General features: G+C 41.2%; 1 protein-coding gene and 2 long non-coding RNA genes across 5 annotated transcripts in view; 2 read left to right on the forward strand and 1 right to left on the reverse strand.

Annotated features, from left to right (window-relative positions):
- The window catches only part of LOC309374049, an 88118-nt gene that overhangs the window by 46213 nt on the left and 26154 nt on the right, over positions 1 to 15751 (reverse strand). The gene's annotated exons all lie outside the window — the stretch shown is intronic.
- The window catches only part of GALNT18 (polypeptide N-acetylgalactosaminyltransferase 18), a 334795-nt gene that overhangs the window by 43915 nt on the left and 275129 nt on the right, over positions 1 to 15751 (forward strand). The gene's annotated exons all lie outside the window — the stretch shown is intronic.
- LOC309374219 lies at positions 1007 to 3756 on the forward strand. The gene is made up of 3 exons (XR_014170410.1): positions 1007 to 1351; positions 2392 to 2509; positions 3302 to 3756. It is a non-coding gene; the product is annotated as an uncharacterized lncRNA (long non-coding RNA).

The raw sequence follows: 15751 nt of genomic DNA on the forward strand, positions 1-15751 counted from the left end.
CAAAAGTTGCAGAGACATCCTGAATATATCTGGTTATTCTTGCTGTGGGGGTACCTTATTGTCAGATTTTTGGGGGTCCGAGGGTGCAGGAACCCCCGGAGGTTCAGGCCCTGGGGGTAATCCAAGTCCCTTATGAAGATCTTCTCCGTGTGCCACCAAAAACTTGTCTCTATCCTCCGGCGTTCTAATTTTAATCTTCCTCCCTCTGAAAGTAAACGATAAACCTTGGGGAAACTCCCACCTGAAGATGATTGAGTTGCTCCTTAGCAGTTTTACTAATTCCGAGTAGTCTGCTCGAAGATCCAACAGCTGTTTAGGAATATCCTTATAAATTTCAATTCTTTTGTCCAAAATATCCAGTGACTTTCCGTAGTGCAGGCCTAGAATCTTGTCCCTTTCCTCCTTTGATCTCAATATTATCAAACAGTCTCTGGGCTTCTCCTTCTTTATAAGTCTTCCAAGCCTAAAAGCAGATAGTATTTTAAAGTCTTTTTCTTCTAAGTTCCAAAACTTGGAAAATTCCTTGGTAAGGAACTCAGTTAAGTTACCTTCTTCCACTTCTGGAATTGAGCGTATCCTTAAATTGGCCTCCCTGTTCCGAAGTTCTGTCATGGAAAAGTAGATCTGGTGTTCTCCTACTTGTTTGCTGAGTGGTCTTACTTCTTTTTCAAGCTGTCCCAATCTTTGGCTAGTGTCTTCCGCCAGTTTCCGATTTTCACCTACAGCCTCCTTCAATTCTCCAATAGATTGAACATTCTGTGCAACTTGTCCAGTTAGTCTATTTAAACTTTCTGTGTTTAAGTCAATTTTAGCTGATTGCTGGTCAGCCTTTCTGTCCAGAGCCTCCAATTTTTCAAAAATTTTCTCCAAAATAGTGCCACTTGCTCCTGAGGCCATATCTTCCAGTTGTAATTCCTCAGTTTCTCCCTCCCCTGATTGTAGCAGGGAGGCCGCTTCTGCCTCAGGAGGCAAAGTAGTAGGCAAAGCAGGCAGTTTGCATATATAAAAACCACTTACACAAGCATTAAAATATAAACATCCAGTTATAATATGCAATAAAAGCAATCCCATTAAAAGAACACAATAATTAAAGCAGGAGACTCAGGGTGAGAGATTAGGGAATGCCATTGTAAACAGGTGCACCTTCAAAAGCCAACAGAATGCCAGTACAGATAAAGTTTGCTTCTTGTTCAGCAGGGAGTGCATTCCATAACGTCCGTTCCACCAGTGAAAAGGCCAGCTTCTATGTCACCACATGCTGCTAAGTATTAGGCCATGAGAAGATTTACCCAGTTCCATTTGTTGATCTTAATGTGCTTACCAAGCGATAGAGGTCAAGTCAATCTTTCAGGTAACCAGGTCCAGAATTGTTTAGGGATTTATATGTAAGTAGCAAGACCGTAAAACTGGCTCATGGGCAGCCAGTACAGATCCCTTAGCACATGTGTAGAATATGCCCAGAAAGGGCACCATTTTTCACTTGGGCTGTAGCATTCTGCACGAGATTCAGCCTGTGGACCAGCCAAGGTATTAGCCACTCCACTACATTCAGTAAGAAGATTATCAGAGAGTCCTTACTGAGCAGATCAGTCATGGTGGATGACCACCTTCTGAATGAGTGCTTGCCCATCACTATTAAAATGTGTGACAGTGGGAAAATGTGCCTTGTGTTTATGGGAACCCTGTCAATTCATGCAAAGACAGTTGTGAGGTCCAACAGAGCTGTGTCCCAAGTGTAGGTTAACTAAAAAGCTCCCCCAAGTTCTCTACAACTTGAAGGGGTACTCCTGCAGGGATTCCTTGCAGGCAAATGGATGTGGGAATCCCCTGACACTAGAAATCTTTAAAATGGTACTTTAATTAACATAAAAAATAATTCATTTAGTCACATTAAGAAGATAAGACCAGGGCAAAGGCCTACATCCTCTTCTCACATTGGCCAACCAAATATCCATGGGAAGCCCACAAGCAAGACGTGAGCGCAGCAGCACTCTCCCCACCTTCCTATCCCCATCATCTGGTAGGCAAAGGGATAATTGCCTCTCACAGGGGAGGTAGAATGCAGTCATTGTGGCTTGTAGCCACTGATAGCCTTCTCCACCATTAACTTGTCTAATCACCTTTTGAAGACATCCAGTTGGTCATCACTGTCTCTTGTGGGAGCAAATTTCATAGATAAATTCTGTAGTGTGTCAAGAAGTATGTTGCTTTGTTTGTCCTGAATCTTCAAAAAAAAAAAAACTTTAATAAGAATGCATTTTCCATCAGTAAATGAGCTTACATGGTTCATCATAATGCCTAATAGTTTCTTTGTGACTAAAACAGAGCCTGTATGGCAATGATTGGTATACTGTATAAAGGCTATTTTTAATGCACTGTTTCTCATTCCAGAAGGATGGTGTTCAAACACAGCTGTCAGAAGCCCATCATGTCATTCTGTGACAGATTCCTTCTTACAGCCTTTGTTTGCTTATTCTGGGAACTGTGGCAGGATGAGAACTTAAGAGAGGCATGAATTTTAAGGGGCAGTTCTCAAAGAAATATACTTTATATGCCAGCTGCTGGAGATATCAGTCAATACCAATTATCTTGTTTTCTCCTGGATTTGCTCATTACAGCAACACTGTAGTTGTGGTCCTCACGTTGCTCATGGTTCCCTTGAAGGATCCTAGGAACTTTACTCTGTAAAGGGGAGTGAGGGTTGTTAGGAAACCCCTGTTCCCCTTAGAAAGCTACATTTTCCAGAGTTTTCTGGGAAGAGGGAATGGTTATTAAACCAATCGCATTACAAGTAAATCTTCTGGAGATCAGTTTAAAATGTGTGGGAGAAGCAGGTCACCAAAGTAACAGGCCCCAAGCTGTTGAACTGAGCTTGTCTCCTCATATAAAGAGCAAATAGATAATTAATGCACCTGAGATCAGGGTCGAGAGTTGGCAGTGCGCTGAGGGCCATGTAAATCGGCAGCAGTGGTGGCGCACACGGCTAAAGCCTGAACTGGCTGGGGCTAAGTCCCCATGGCTGGTCCCAGCGCCTCAGGGATGGGCAGTGCCATTGATTTAAAAATCCTTCCTGTTCATGTCAGCAAAGCACAAGTGTAGTCTCCCTCATACATGCTACACTTCACAGTTTAAGAGGCTTTTCAAACTTCTCCTGAACCCCTTTTTTTCCTGGAATACAAGTCTCATGTTGACTATTGCTTAAAGTCCCCCTTTGTACTTTTTGTTCCCTGCAGAAAATGTCTCAGTAATCTTTTTCTCCCTCCCTCCTCCTTTCTCTTTTGGTTCCTCACACTCACTAAAGCATCAAAGGAATGTTCAGACTGCATCAGAAAACAATAAAATCCAGGCAGTTCCCAGCTGGAGCTGATATGGTACCATATGTTGATCACCTCCATGAAGGAATAAGAGAACAAAACAAGCAGCCAGTTAGAAGTGGCACATTTGTGCCTGCTTTTTGGAAGGACATATGACACATCTTATCAATAACCCTGGATTCAGCGCCTGAGATAGTCCAGTGCAGCTCATTTGTTCTAAAACAAGCCTCCATTAGCATTTTCTCCCTTAACAATGGTGCAGACATCCTGCTTTCCTGATGGGCAAAGGAGCCTTCTCAATCAAGTGTCAAATCTGAGCATCTGTTTCCATTGCAGATGAACATTTAGCAGCAGCAGCTAAATGGCTTTAAATAAAAAGAGTCACATCCTGATTCAGTTGTGTGATGGTGCTGAAGCAAATGGAGCAAGAAATGTTGGCGGAGGATCTGAACCCTGTGTTTATCAGCTTGTTGTCCAGGCTTTCTTTCTGCCTGCAATAGATATTATGCCCGAGATACAATCTCTGAAAAATACTTTTTCATATATAGTGGAAATGCTGACCTGACTCTAATAGGAACCTTTCTGACCTCCTACTGAAATAGTGGAACCATTAGAGAAATTGACTATTACACATTTCTGTGTCTGAAAGAAAACATTAAAGGAGAACCCAGAGTTGACACAACTCATGGAACCAGACATGATCCCAGGGTTAGAAAAGAGTCATAGGATTAAGGGTGGAACAGTTCTTCATTAGAGCTTAGAGTTAGTGAACATTTATTAAAGAAGGAGGTTTAGGCTTATTACATTTCTGAAGAGCTTCTCCACAGGTAAAAGTCCTGATACACTTTAGAAATACAACACTGACATCTAGCCAGCAGTTGACAGAGCAGGGTAACAAGCTCTGTTCACAGGCTCTCTATCTGCTTAGGTGAGGTGAAACATAAGAGCATAGGAAGATCATTGGCCCATTCTGCTCCATATTACCAACACCGACTGGCAGTAGCCAGTCTTGAGTTTCAGGCAGGAATCCTTCCCAGCCCTACCTGTAGATGCCAGGGATTGAACCGGAAGAACAGGAAGAAATTTCTCTTGATACACTGATCTTACAACCATGTCAGAATTCACTTGTGCAGCTGTCTGTATCCCCTTTTGTTTTTGGTCCTGTGCATGTACCTTCTCCATACAAGGGGGGTGGGGGGACCCTGCATACATTCTAGTCATCACAACTTTGCAAAACCATTGCAGATGCTTTCAGCTCACGAGGCTGTCATGTGCCATTCACAAGATCAAGAAGCCAGAAAAAGCAGATTTTCCTTTTCATGTACAAATGTGCACACAGTCTTTTTTAGACATTATAAAGAACACATGGAGGCTGAGTGTGGGTGATTCCACTTCCTTGCTTGTTTCTTCCATTTCTTCAACTTCCATTTCTTTTACAACTTCATGTGAAAATGTACTGTGAACATTTTATTATTCTAATCATGAGTGCAAGGCTGGGTCAGACATGGTAGTACCTGCTTACTTAGTACACAGAAGTCTCTGAATAACTTTATTTCCAGAAACAGTACATTGCTCTCATAAACATTTATATGCCTTGAAAATACCCTACTTGAATTAAAGATGTATGTGGGGTTATGGAAGGTGTGAACTTTTCTGTTGATGGGCATATTTCGAGAACATTTATAGCCTGGTCTTGTGGGTAACATAAGCTCCATGGAATAGCAAGGGGCACTTACTATGCAAGAGAAAAATTTTCTGTTTCATTGTTGCTGCTTCGAGAAGGGTCATGCTCTGCCTGAAGAAGCAGGTTCATAATCTGGGAGTGTTATCGGATCCGTTTCTCTCATTCATGGGTAGGACTGGAGTCTCTTCTACCAGCGTCAAGTGGTAAGACAGGTACTGCTGTTTCTGAACTGGGACAGCATAATCACTGTTATCCATGTGCTGGTGACTTCCAGATTTGACTACAGTACTCTATTTGGGGGTTGCTCCTGAGAACTGTCCAGTTATTCCCACTCTCTTCTTGCTACTTAACCAATTGCTGATCCACAAGAAGACTGGAACAGTCACAACAAAGAGCTAACTTGTCTGTGTGAGTGATTGAAATTACCAATTACTTCGGGTGATATAATACAGTTATGGGAGGGCGGGGTTGGGGATGTCTTAGGCTGTATGCTGAGACACTTCTAATGCTTGGGGTCTCCTAATTCCTAGAATAGCCAAGCTAGTTTCCTGGTGAGGTGATAGGCCATTAAGGGGGACAAAGTAAGTGGATCTGTGTGACATGGTAAATGAGTGGGCCCCATCCCCCAACTCACTGGTAGTTAGAAAGACAAAAGGCCAGAGTTGAGAGTTGTGTTTGTGTGTGTGTTAAACTAGAAGTTGCAGAAGAAGCAGGTGGAAGCCAGAGAGAGAGAGAGAGAGATGTTTGGTTTCTGCTTGAATTCAAAGTTGCAACTATGGGGGAAGCAAGGCCCTCTCGGGGTGTTAATCATACGTAGGTTCAGGAAGTATATATGTGTAAATAAACCATATATCATAAAGACTCAACGTCTCTGCTGTACCTGATGATTCTATGATTCTATGAACTGTGCACAAGCTCTTGGAACCCTTGGAATTTCACACCGCTCAGAGACTGGGGTGGCATGCAACAACACCATTGGTCCTGAGCTATTTGTAGCACACCAGAAGTTATATTACCCTCTCTTATGTCCTCCATAATTATAAACACGGCTTAGAATAACTACTGCAGTGGTTGGCTGTATATTCAGTGATAATAGGAAGTGGACTGTTCAAGTATCACTGATGCAAATCTAAATCAGCTCCCCTGGAATTACTTTCATCCTATTGAGCACATAACCCGGCCATGTGAGAATTAATGCTATAACCAAGATGTTAATTAGCATTAGATATGCCAGATATAATACACACGCTATTAATAGTGAGGGAGCAATTAAAAAAAATGGCCTTGCTTCATCTTCGGACTGTTCAGAAAGGAGATAACGACAAGCTTTCCCTGGGCAAAGTGAGAAGCCCTACAAGAATATGTAATTATAGTGCAAGCAATCTATTACATTTTAAGTAAGCTTATCATTCTCTGAGTTTTGCAGTCAGGGCATGATATAGTAATCATCCTTTTTTTCCCCTTTGGAAATGTAGGTTCCCACAGACTGGGTGAAAAATTTAACACGCAATCTGAAAATGGACTTTTTGTTATGTGAAACAGGGCAGTTTGTCTTTGAACTGATTGAGGAAAAAATTGAAATAGCATTTGGTTGAGTAGCAGTAGCAAATGGGAGTCATCTAACTGCTGCTTAGAAACCTTCAATGAAGGAGAGCACCACCTTCTGAGGGAGTCAGCTCCACTGTTGGACGGTTCTTTGAGTCTGTGTTTGGTATATTGCAGACATAATTGCTCCTGTAGCTCTAATGAACACTCCCAGACACATGTGCATGTTTAGTGGGCCTTTCCTTGCTTTATTGGACATTTTATATATCGTGCTAGGGAATTGGAAGATGCCAAAAGTTTATCCACTTACAGAACGGCAATCTCATTGGTAAAAAGATCCATTGCAGTCTGTGGGTTTTACCTCTGGGTAAGCATGCTCAGGAGCCAGCTTAAGAGTGCAAAAGCACAGTAGTCTTTGAAACTTGGAAGAACATGGAACGCGTAAACCTGAAATCCTATCCCAAACAAGAACACATAACAATATTTTCTCTATAGCTATATCTGTCTAAGATGAATGCAAGAGGGGATCATTTCTATTCATAGGTTCTCCAAGCAGACATCCCCAAATGATTCTGGTGTATGTGACCTACTTCATGCTGCCTTGTTGTTCCTTGCCACCCACGATACACGTGAGATGGTTTAACTACCCTTGGGTCTTCATTGGAAGCAATTTCCCAAGATGGAGAGAATGAGATTTTTACCTCCAAAGTAATCAGCCTTTTCCAGAGCCCATTCAACAAGCCACTATTTCCTAGGTAAAGGAAGAAGACCTGAATGTCAACAACAGTAAATGGTGTGGAGTCACCGGCATTTTAGCCAGAAAAACTGCTGACGGGAAGATTTCAGGTGCCTTGGTTTGAGTCAGACAGCAAAAGCTTATCAGGCTTTCTGAGGCAATCACTCAACTCTCAGTTACCTGGACAATTGATCTCTCACAGGGCTTTAGCCCAGCCTTTTTTCTTTTTCTTTTTAAAAGCTATTTCCTATCTTGCTTCCCCAGGTGACTTTTCACCTCTACCCACTGTTTGCAAACTTTGGACATTCTTACATAGTTTCGGTGATCACTGATAGTGATCACTGCATGCCCTCTACTGCTTGGTCTTGTAAGCTTGGACTAGCTATTAACAATGATCTGACAAAAGTGGGAAAATAGTGATAATGCAAAAGCTAACTCGCCAAATCTGAAAAGCCAAAGGACTGTCATGAAGATCTTTACACTTTGTCAATTTGTCACTGGTTGTTTTCTTCTCCTCTTAGATTGGAAGCTTTTGCTTCCATTTTCAATTAACCACAGTTTAGCTAATTGTGGGTTTAACTGTGGTTTGTTGAAATGAGCCAGTCTGTAATGGAACCATTGGAGCTTTGATCCTTTGTTTCCCATGTGGTCCCAACTTAGATTAGCGACCCTGCTGCTGCTTTCACATTTGAAAGAAAGCTCCCAGTGATGCCAATGGTAACGTCTAACTTTGGTGCAAATAGCATATGCAGGGCAGAGAGGCAATCCAGACGGAGATCATAGCAGAAATAAAGGAACCCCTGCCTCTGCCACGTCATGGCATTAATTTGCAGCAGCTATTTACTTTTAAAAATATTCACACAATTGCTATTGAATAATGACAGGGCTCCAGCCCTGTGTACATCGTTAACCAGTCGAATTACTATTACTCTGGGAGTCCACATTTTATTATGCCATAGTCAACCATGTATTGCTGTAGTAAAATATGTGTATGAGTTTATACACTGGAATCTGAGCACAAGGGGAACACAACTATGCGGTCTGTTGAATGTACACACTCAACCCAACTACATTCAAACTATTTAGGTATGATGCATATATTTTGAATCTGGTGAACCACCCTCCAGGCCTTTGCTGTTAAATATTTAGACTGTGCCTTTTCTCTTCTCAGACTATTGAAGAAACAGAAGCCACTGGATTATCACACTGAGCAATTTGCCTTGTAGGATAGCTATGTAATTTCTCCCATTTGTTTCTCAATGCAAAAGAAAAGCACAATCCACTCTTTCACTGGCTACCAAACCGTGGGTTGGGAGCATGAATGTGCAGGCTATCACACTACCAGCATTGTGTGCTGGAGACAATATGACACAATGAGAAAGGGGAGTCAGGCTTAAGGCTTTGGTGTAGGACTAAAATGTGGCTCTCAAGCAAAGGTTACTATAAGCAGTAGGTTTCCTTAATAGGAAGGCTAGAAACCACAGCTCAACCTCCTCCTTGAAACCAGGGATCAAATAGTTTGCTTATTCAATTTATACACAAAAGTCACTGTATAAAGAAATAAACATGGATTTATGATAGCAGGAAATATTTCAAGGAACAAAATCAGTCTCCAAGAATACAAAGGGGGGAAAAAACCAATCAATTGTTTAAGAATGCAAGGAATATTGTAGAATATTTATTTTCAGTTTGTTAAGTAGCTATTACCCAGTGAGTTACCCACCTCCAGCATCTGAGCTAGTAACTCTTAACATAATTGATGCCCTTCCTTTATTAAATCTATAGTTTCTTTTGCTCCCCATAGTGCCATTTTAAATGTGCTATTAGAAGCAGTAGTTAAGCAAACAATGGTTTCATATACTTAAACCTTTGAAAACTTGGAACTGGGCACAATCAATATGAACAAAAAATGTAAAAAGAAAAGCATTCACAAAACCTCACAATTTTGAAGTGAACAAAATAGGTCCAACAGGTCCATAGTGGCAGAGTCATAATTAAAATTCTCATTTGGCATGGGGTTGGTAAAATGTGTGATTAACAGAAGAGAAATATATCCAAAATCTCTCTCTCTCTTACCAAAATGGTCTGCTATGTTTCAAACTTTACAGCTTTTTGCCCCCAAACACTTTCAAGGGAGTTGAAAAGTAGATACAATCCCCCCCCCCGTACTTATTTCCTGTCTTTCTACTAATAATAGGGTGTACTCAAGGAGTATGGTGCATGAACTTCCCCAGATTGGCACTTCTGGACTAATTATGAGCTAAGCCCAAACCTCTCTAAGTTGAGACTCAGCTTGTAATTGCCATGACCTCACCACTACACTTACTTCCACTATCACAGCCATTCCCTTTTTGTTTCATACTGAAATATATCAGAGACCTTAACAAGGCCATAGCAGCATCTCCTCTTATAGCTATAACTAAGTCTGGATCTAGACACATCAAAGAAGCATTTCAGTGAAACGCGTTGCAAACTTTGTATTAGAAATCAGGTAAGCAAAAACAGAACTCCACATCGCCCTCTGGTGTCGCAGTATTAGAATGCATTAAACAACGCATATAAAGCGTTTTTTCTTTGCCAATGTCGCTGTGTCCCAAGTATCTTTTGGAGTAAAAGAGAGGGGACACAGGGGGGTCATGGGAACTCAAAGGTTTTCCAGACCATATTGTTTCCCCTGATATCAATGACAACATAAAAAGATGGAGAACTCAAAATAGGCCCCAGCTTTAAATGAGCTTAAAATTCTGGCCTGATCTAAACTGAAACCAAATCAGCTCATTTTACACAAGTCTATCCCAAATCAAGTCTGGGAAGTTTACTCACCATTACCTTATATTATGAAACGTTTACTGCGGCTTTCTTGTTTCTGGGATACCAAATGTGGCACCATAATGAACGATCGTATCAGTATCAGGTCTCATCCACACTTCCAATGACGGGTGCCAAATTAAATAAAATATTGAGGGGGGCAGGTAAGTCCCTTCCCACATAATCGATCAGATGATGCAGTGCATTCACATTCGAATGGCAATGCCTATCAATTGGGGGTGGGGAACCCCTCAAATATTTTATGGGGGGGAGGGACCTCGGCCACTAGGAGTTGGCTCCTATGCTTCCGATTGTCCCGTGCGTAGAAAGCAAGGGTCCAAGTGGTTTTCTGTTTGCCCTGGTACTTTCTCTGGGGAAATCTGCTCTTTTGCATTGAATCAGAGCAAATATCTGCTGAAAACCTGATTGACAGTGATTCAGTGCTAAAGAGTGGGTTTTCTCGGGGGGAGGTCTGGGGGAAAGCCCTTAGATTTTACTGCAGTATTTGTGTGGAATTCCTCTCCTGGAAAAACAAGTGTCAATAACAAATAGTAAAGCAGCAGCCAATTGCTGACTCAAATGCATCCATGCATGCCTGCTTGCTTGCTTGCACACTGCTCTTGGTGTGGCCACACTCTCTGATTGATGTTTATGTCTCACCCTATCCAGCAACTATTCTAATTAACCCCTGTCTCCAAGCCTTTGTTACATTATCTCCAAGCCTTGTTACATGGCTCATAAGCACAAACTCTGATTCAGCAGTCTATTTGTTTAAACTATTTATGTACTGCCTTTCATAAGCAATCAAGGTAGTTCACAACAACCTTTTTTTAAAACAAAAAAATAATTGAAATACAGTAAAAAATACAGTAAGACAATGAATACACCAGCAATGTCTATCAATTCTTCTTCCTTCGCTTCTGTCATGGGTTACATTGATTGCACTGTACATTCTCTGGCACCAGCAGTGGCTGCTGGTTCTGAAGGGAGCTAGGCAAGGAAGTGCACAACATAACCAGGTTAGGCTATGGAGTAAGTTTTACTTCATGTTGGAGGTAATGAAGAGAACAGGAGTTTTTCAGGGGCAGCCAAGCATGGAGTTCAAATCATGGAGTTCTGCTCTTTGAACTTAAACAGTGGTATAGACTGCTAGAAAATGACAGTGCCTTGGTAAGGAACAAAGCAGAACATTATGAATACCTGTGGGGCTGAGGATGCTTTGTGGGGAAGCAGCAAGCTTCCACCTTTCCTCCAAGGAGCTCACGGTGGTGTATGTGACCATCTCACCTCCCTCTGCATTATCCTCACCACAACCCTATGAGCTATCCTAGGGCTGAGAGGCCGTGACTGGCGCAAGGGCATCCAATGAGCTTCATGACTGAGTAAGGATTTAAATCTCCCAGGTCTTAGTCCAGCATCCTAACCACTGCACCACACTGGCTAGTGGCATCACACCAGCTCTCTGTTCAATCAGCCCAAAGTTACCCAATTTTACCAGTACCTTCAAATAATTCCCACAAGACAATGATGCTGCCTGAAGCAAGTTGCTTCAACCTGTTGCATGGCAGAAGTGGCCTAGCCTCCCCTCTCCTTCCTTCCCCTGCACCCACTCACCCACCACCAGTGGTCAGCATTGTTGGAGATGACAGTGCTAAACCTGTGATCAGCAGGGGGGAGTGGGGGCTGCAGTGGTGGACAGGTAGCGCAGAAGGAAGGGGGCTCTGCAGTAGGTGGCCAATGACAGGTGAAGCTAACTGTTTCCAGCTTTGCCCCTTCTTCCTGCTGAGTTCTATAATGACTAAGGGGGAGGGGAGGGGAGGGGAGGGGAGGGGGGAAGCCAGTGCCACCCTCTGGACTGGTTGTAAGTAATAATCCATCCTGGTAAGGGGCTGGCTGTGCCACATTCACCCTACTGGACCAGTCTCCACTGGGACGAGGCATCACTGCACACTGCCACACAAGAATCTCCTGTACTGAGGCCCTTGAATGGTTTTAAGGGAGCCCAGTTTTCACAGGATAAAAGCAATTTCTCAATAATAACCCCATGCACAGTGTTCCACTTTGCTGGAAACATGAACATTAAATGACTTCAGATCACATTTAAAGGTCTTTCAGTAATTGTTCTGATTAGTTTTCAGTGCAAAGTTCAAAGAAAGTCCATATTAAAAAAAGAATAGTTTCTTGTCTGTTGTTGTGAGCATAGAAAATAACTCAAAGGAGCTTGCTATGTAAGAGGAATTACTGAAGAGACAGCATTTCCCCTCCTAAGACCTTAATAGGTTCAGAACGCAAACCAGGCAATGTGGTCCTGGGAAATTGCTTTAATGAGATCTTCAGCTGACAACTGATAAACACTCCATACAATAATAGACTCTGCAAGAACTCATTTAGCACATCTAATGGGTAATTTCCCTCAAATTCTAGATCAGTAACAAGAATTATCTAAATTATAATTTAGCACAAGATCTAAGTTTTGTGAGAACAGGGAGAAAACCCACCAAACATTCTAATGAACATTGTTATACAGTATTTTAAAACATGTGTTTCAGGTGAAAATATGTGAGACCTTATGAGTGGCTTTCAACCATAGCTGTCAATGTTTCCCTTTTTTAAAAAAGGGAAATTCCCTTATTCCGAATAGGATTCCTCGCAGGAAAAGGGAAAAGTTGACAGCTATGGGGTAGGCCCTTTAAACATAGTGGGCTTTAATTCTGAGTAAAATGTGCAGCAAATCTACTGTGCAATTCTGTGTATGTCTGCTTCAAAATATGGCAACCCTATTCCCACCCACACCTCTAATGTATACTTATTTCATGTTTGATTTGAGCAAATGGGTTTCAGCTTTCTTTTACTCACAAACCTCTGCAAGCATCTAGTTCAGTTATCCTAAAATCAGTGCTAAAGTTACACATTGCCGGTCTACAATTCACTTACAGGTGACTGGAAAGGATAATATTCACAGAAAAAAATTAAAGGCCTTTTAAAATGGAAATGTGCTTTCTTCAACATTCTGGTGCAGCTGTACTGTAAATGTAGAATAAAGCAAAAGGAGATGCAGTAGAGAGGGATGGCTGCTTATGACGGTTTTATTGAGACTAATATAGGTTGTTGTCTGACAATCAGTTCAATGAGAAAGAACACACAGAAACACAGCCCTGCCTTGCTGCTGCTGATCAACACTGAACCTTTCCCTTCCTCAACTCATTTCAGTACAGCTGCAACAAAAAGGAGAAATTGAGTTTCAGCTCAGAAGCAGATTTATCCTTGTGATGGCAATAATGTAACAAAATGTGGTGATCTGTAAAGACCACATGCAAGCAGGAATAATGATATAATATAGCGGAGGAATTGCTGCTGTAATCTGTATTGCTCTGGTGTGATAGGTTTAAGACAGAGCAGTTGCCACCATCTGCCATGGCAATCCAGTAAAAACCCTTTGTGCGGCCCTGCAGATTTAGCACTGCAAATGTTCAAAATGCGATCTAGTCTTTGCAATAATGTATCAATGAACCAATTAATCAAGCATGAGTTGAAATATGTCCCTTTTGATTCTTTTCCCATTGAAAACAGGTTCCCCTATTGGTCCAGGTAATTATCTCATAATGAGATTATCTCCACTGCTTCTATTGTTAGCTGAGTCTTGACAGGCGAGGGGATACAATGAGTGATGAATATGTGAGTGGGTGGGAGGGAAAAGAAACATTATTTTTGCTTGAGTTCCTATTCAGGACTGTTGCTAGGGATGTAGGGACAGACAAGCTAGATAAACCTTGCCATTTTTCAAAATATACATTAAAAAAATTAAATACCACATTTTTAAAAAAACCTTTATTTGCTATCATGTTTAACATGCCATATAGGTTATCAGAAACAAAAATATCCACTCATTTATGAAAAATGTAGGTTTTTCAATCTAAAAGGAAGAAATATGAAACTGTCTCTGTTCCATAGGATGGAGACAAAGAAAATGCAAAGGATGAACAAGTGCTTGCACTGCACACCCTTTTCTTAATTAACTTACCAGCAAATTTATTTACCTAGTAGAAGTGCTAGTATTGGAACAACAGTTACAGTTGTATGACTTTCTGCAGAACACTGCCTCTGCTGTCATATATATTTTACTGGATATACTCAGCCTGCTCATTTGGAATGAAACATAGCTTGGACAAAGATCTAGTAGGACTTTGCCCTCAGTATTCTGAGCCTCTGCTCTATGCTTGAAAACTAATGCAAGAAGATGTTGATTGGCTGGATTAGCGGTTTCATCAAACTTGACACAGCTTACCAGCAAATTCTTACTCTTTGCCTGTCTGTTTTGGTCCTTTGTTTCTGCTTGTTCAATGCCTCCTGTGAACCTTTATTCTGAGCTCAGTGCTGTCCCTGAATCCTCCCCCCACCCTCTCTGTCTGCTCTGATGTTCCTGGATCTGATTCTTCATGTATCTGCTAAACACCTAATTTCTACTTCAATCCTGATATTCATTACATTTTAAGTAGCCACAATAGAATACAGTGCTGTACAGAAAATGCATTTTTGTAAACACTGGTTGGAGAACTGCACCACAAAATTCAGATAAGTGTGAATTTCAAAGGGTAGCTCTGTTTGTGCATTTGTTTCAGAAAGTGCAGATTTGATCAATTCAGCTTTAGATGTGCATCGAATCAAATTTCTCCTCCATTCCTATCAGTAGTTGATAATAAACACCCTGTTCTAAAAAATAAAATAATCCAGATCCATTAACTAGTTTCAATTAAATATGTGAGTACTGTATCTAGGGACTACCATGTAACATTTTTTCAAGTGTGATTGAAAAGCACACTTGAAAAAATGCTATTTTAGAGACAAAGAAAAATTGCATTTTTAGCTGGACTTGTGAAAAAGCCCTGTGTGCATTTCCTTGAAAAAGAATTTATTTGTTATTATGTCAACTTGTTCTGCTAAGTTCTCAGCCTGTTCAGGCAGATACCATTTTTCCCTTCATACTGAACAGCTGCTGTCAGAAAGGAGGCCTACATCTTCCTTGAGCACAGAAAATTCAATTTAATAAAGAAGTAGGAGCAAGCTGCTTTTAATTGTCTGAATAATTTTGTTACCCTCCTATTTCTATTGACTGTCGTCATGTAATGTGAATCCACATTTATGTCCCCCAGAAGGAGGCAATAACCACAGAAGATCTATTCTGTGCTTTACTTCCTTTTGTGGCATTATATGAAGGGGACGGGGAATAAAAGAACCATCATTTCAATTTGTAATACAATTCACTTTTCCTCCTCCGAAAGAGGGCATTCCATTAAAATAGCTTAACAGCACCTCTATGACAGAATCTCAGGTTTTAACAATATTACACTTCTATAGTTGCCAGACAATCCTATTAGTTTAAAAGGGGAAGTGTTACATTTCTAGTTACAAATAGCATGAATGGATTGGGGGGGGGGGATTTGTAAGCCATGGCATAGATTTCTACATTTGTGCATTGCCAGTGGAAAGCTCCCTTCAGCAAAGGTTGGTGTTATAGGAAAGATAGACTTGACTTATAAAAAATAAAGGGCAAAGGCGTGGCACTGCTGAATATTGTCATTTCCATTTTCCACATAAGGGGTGGGGGGATCGTGGGCCAATATGTACACGCATACAGCCCTTTCTGCCAATTATCTTCTTAATTTT

This window comes from Podarcis melisellensis (assembly GCF_964234715.1).
Source record: "Podarcis melisellensis genome assembly, chromosome: 1".
NCBI lineage: Eukaryota > Metazoa > Chordata > Lepidosauria > Squamata > Lacertidae > Podarcis > Podarcis melisellensis.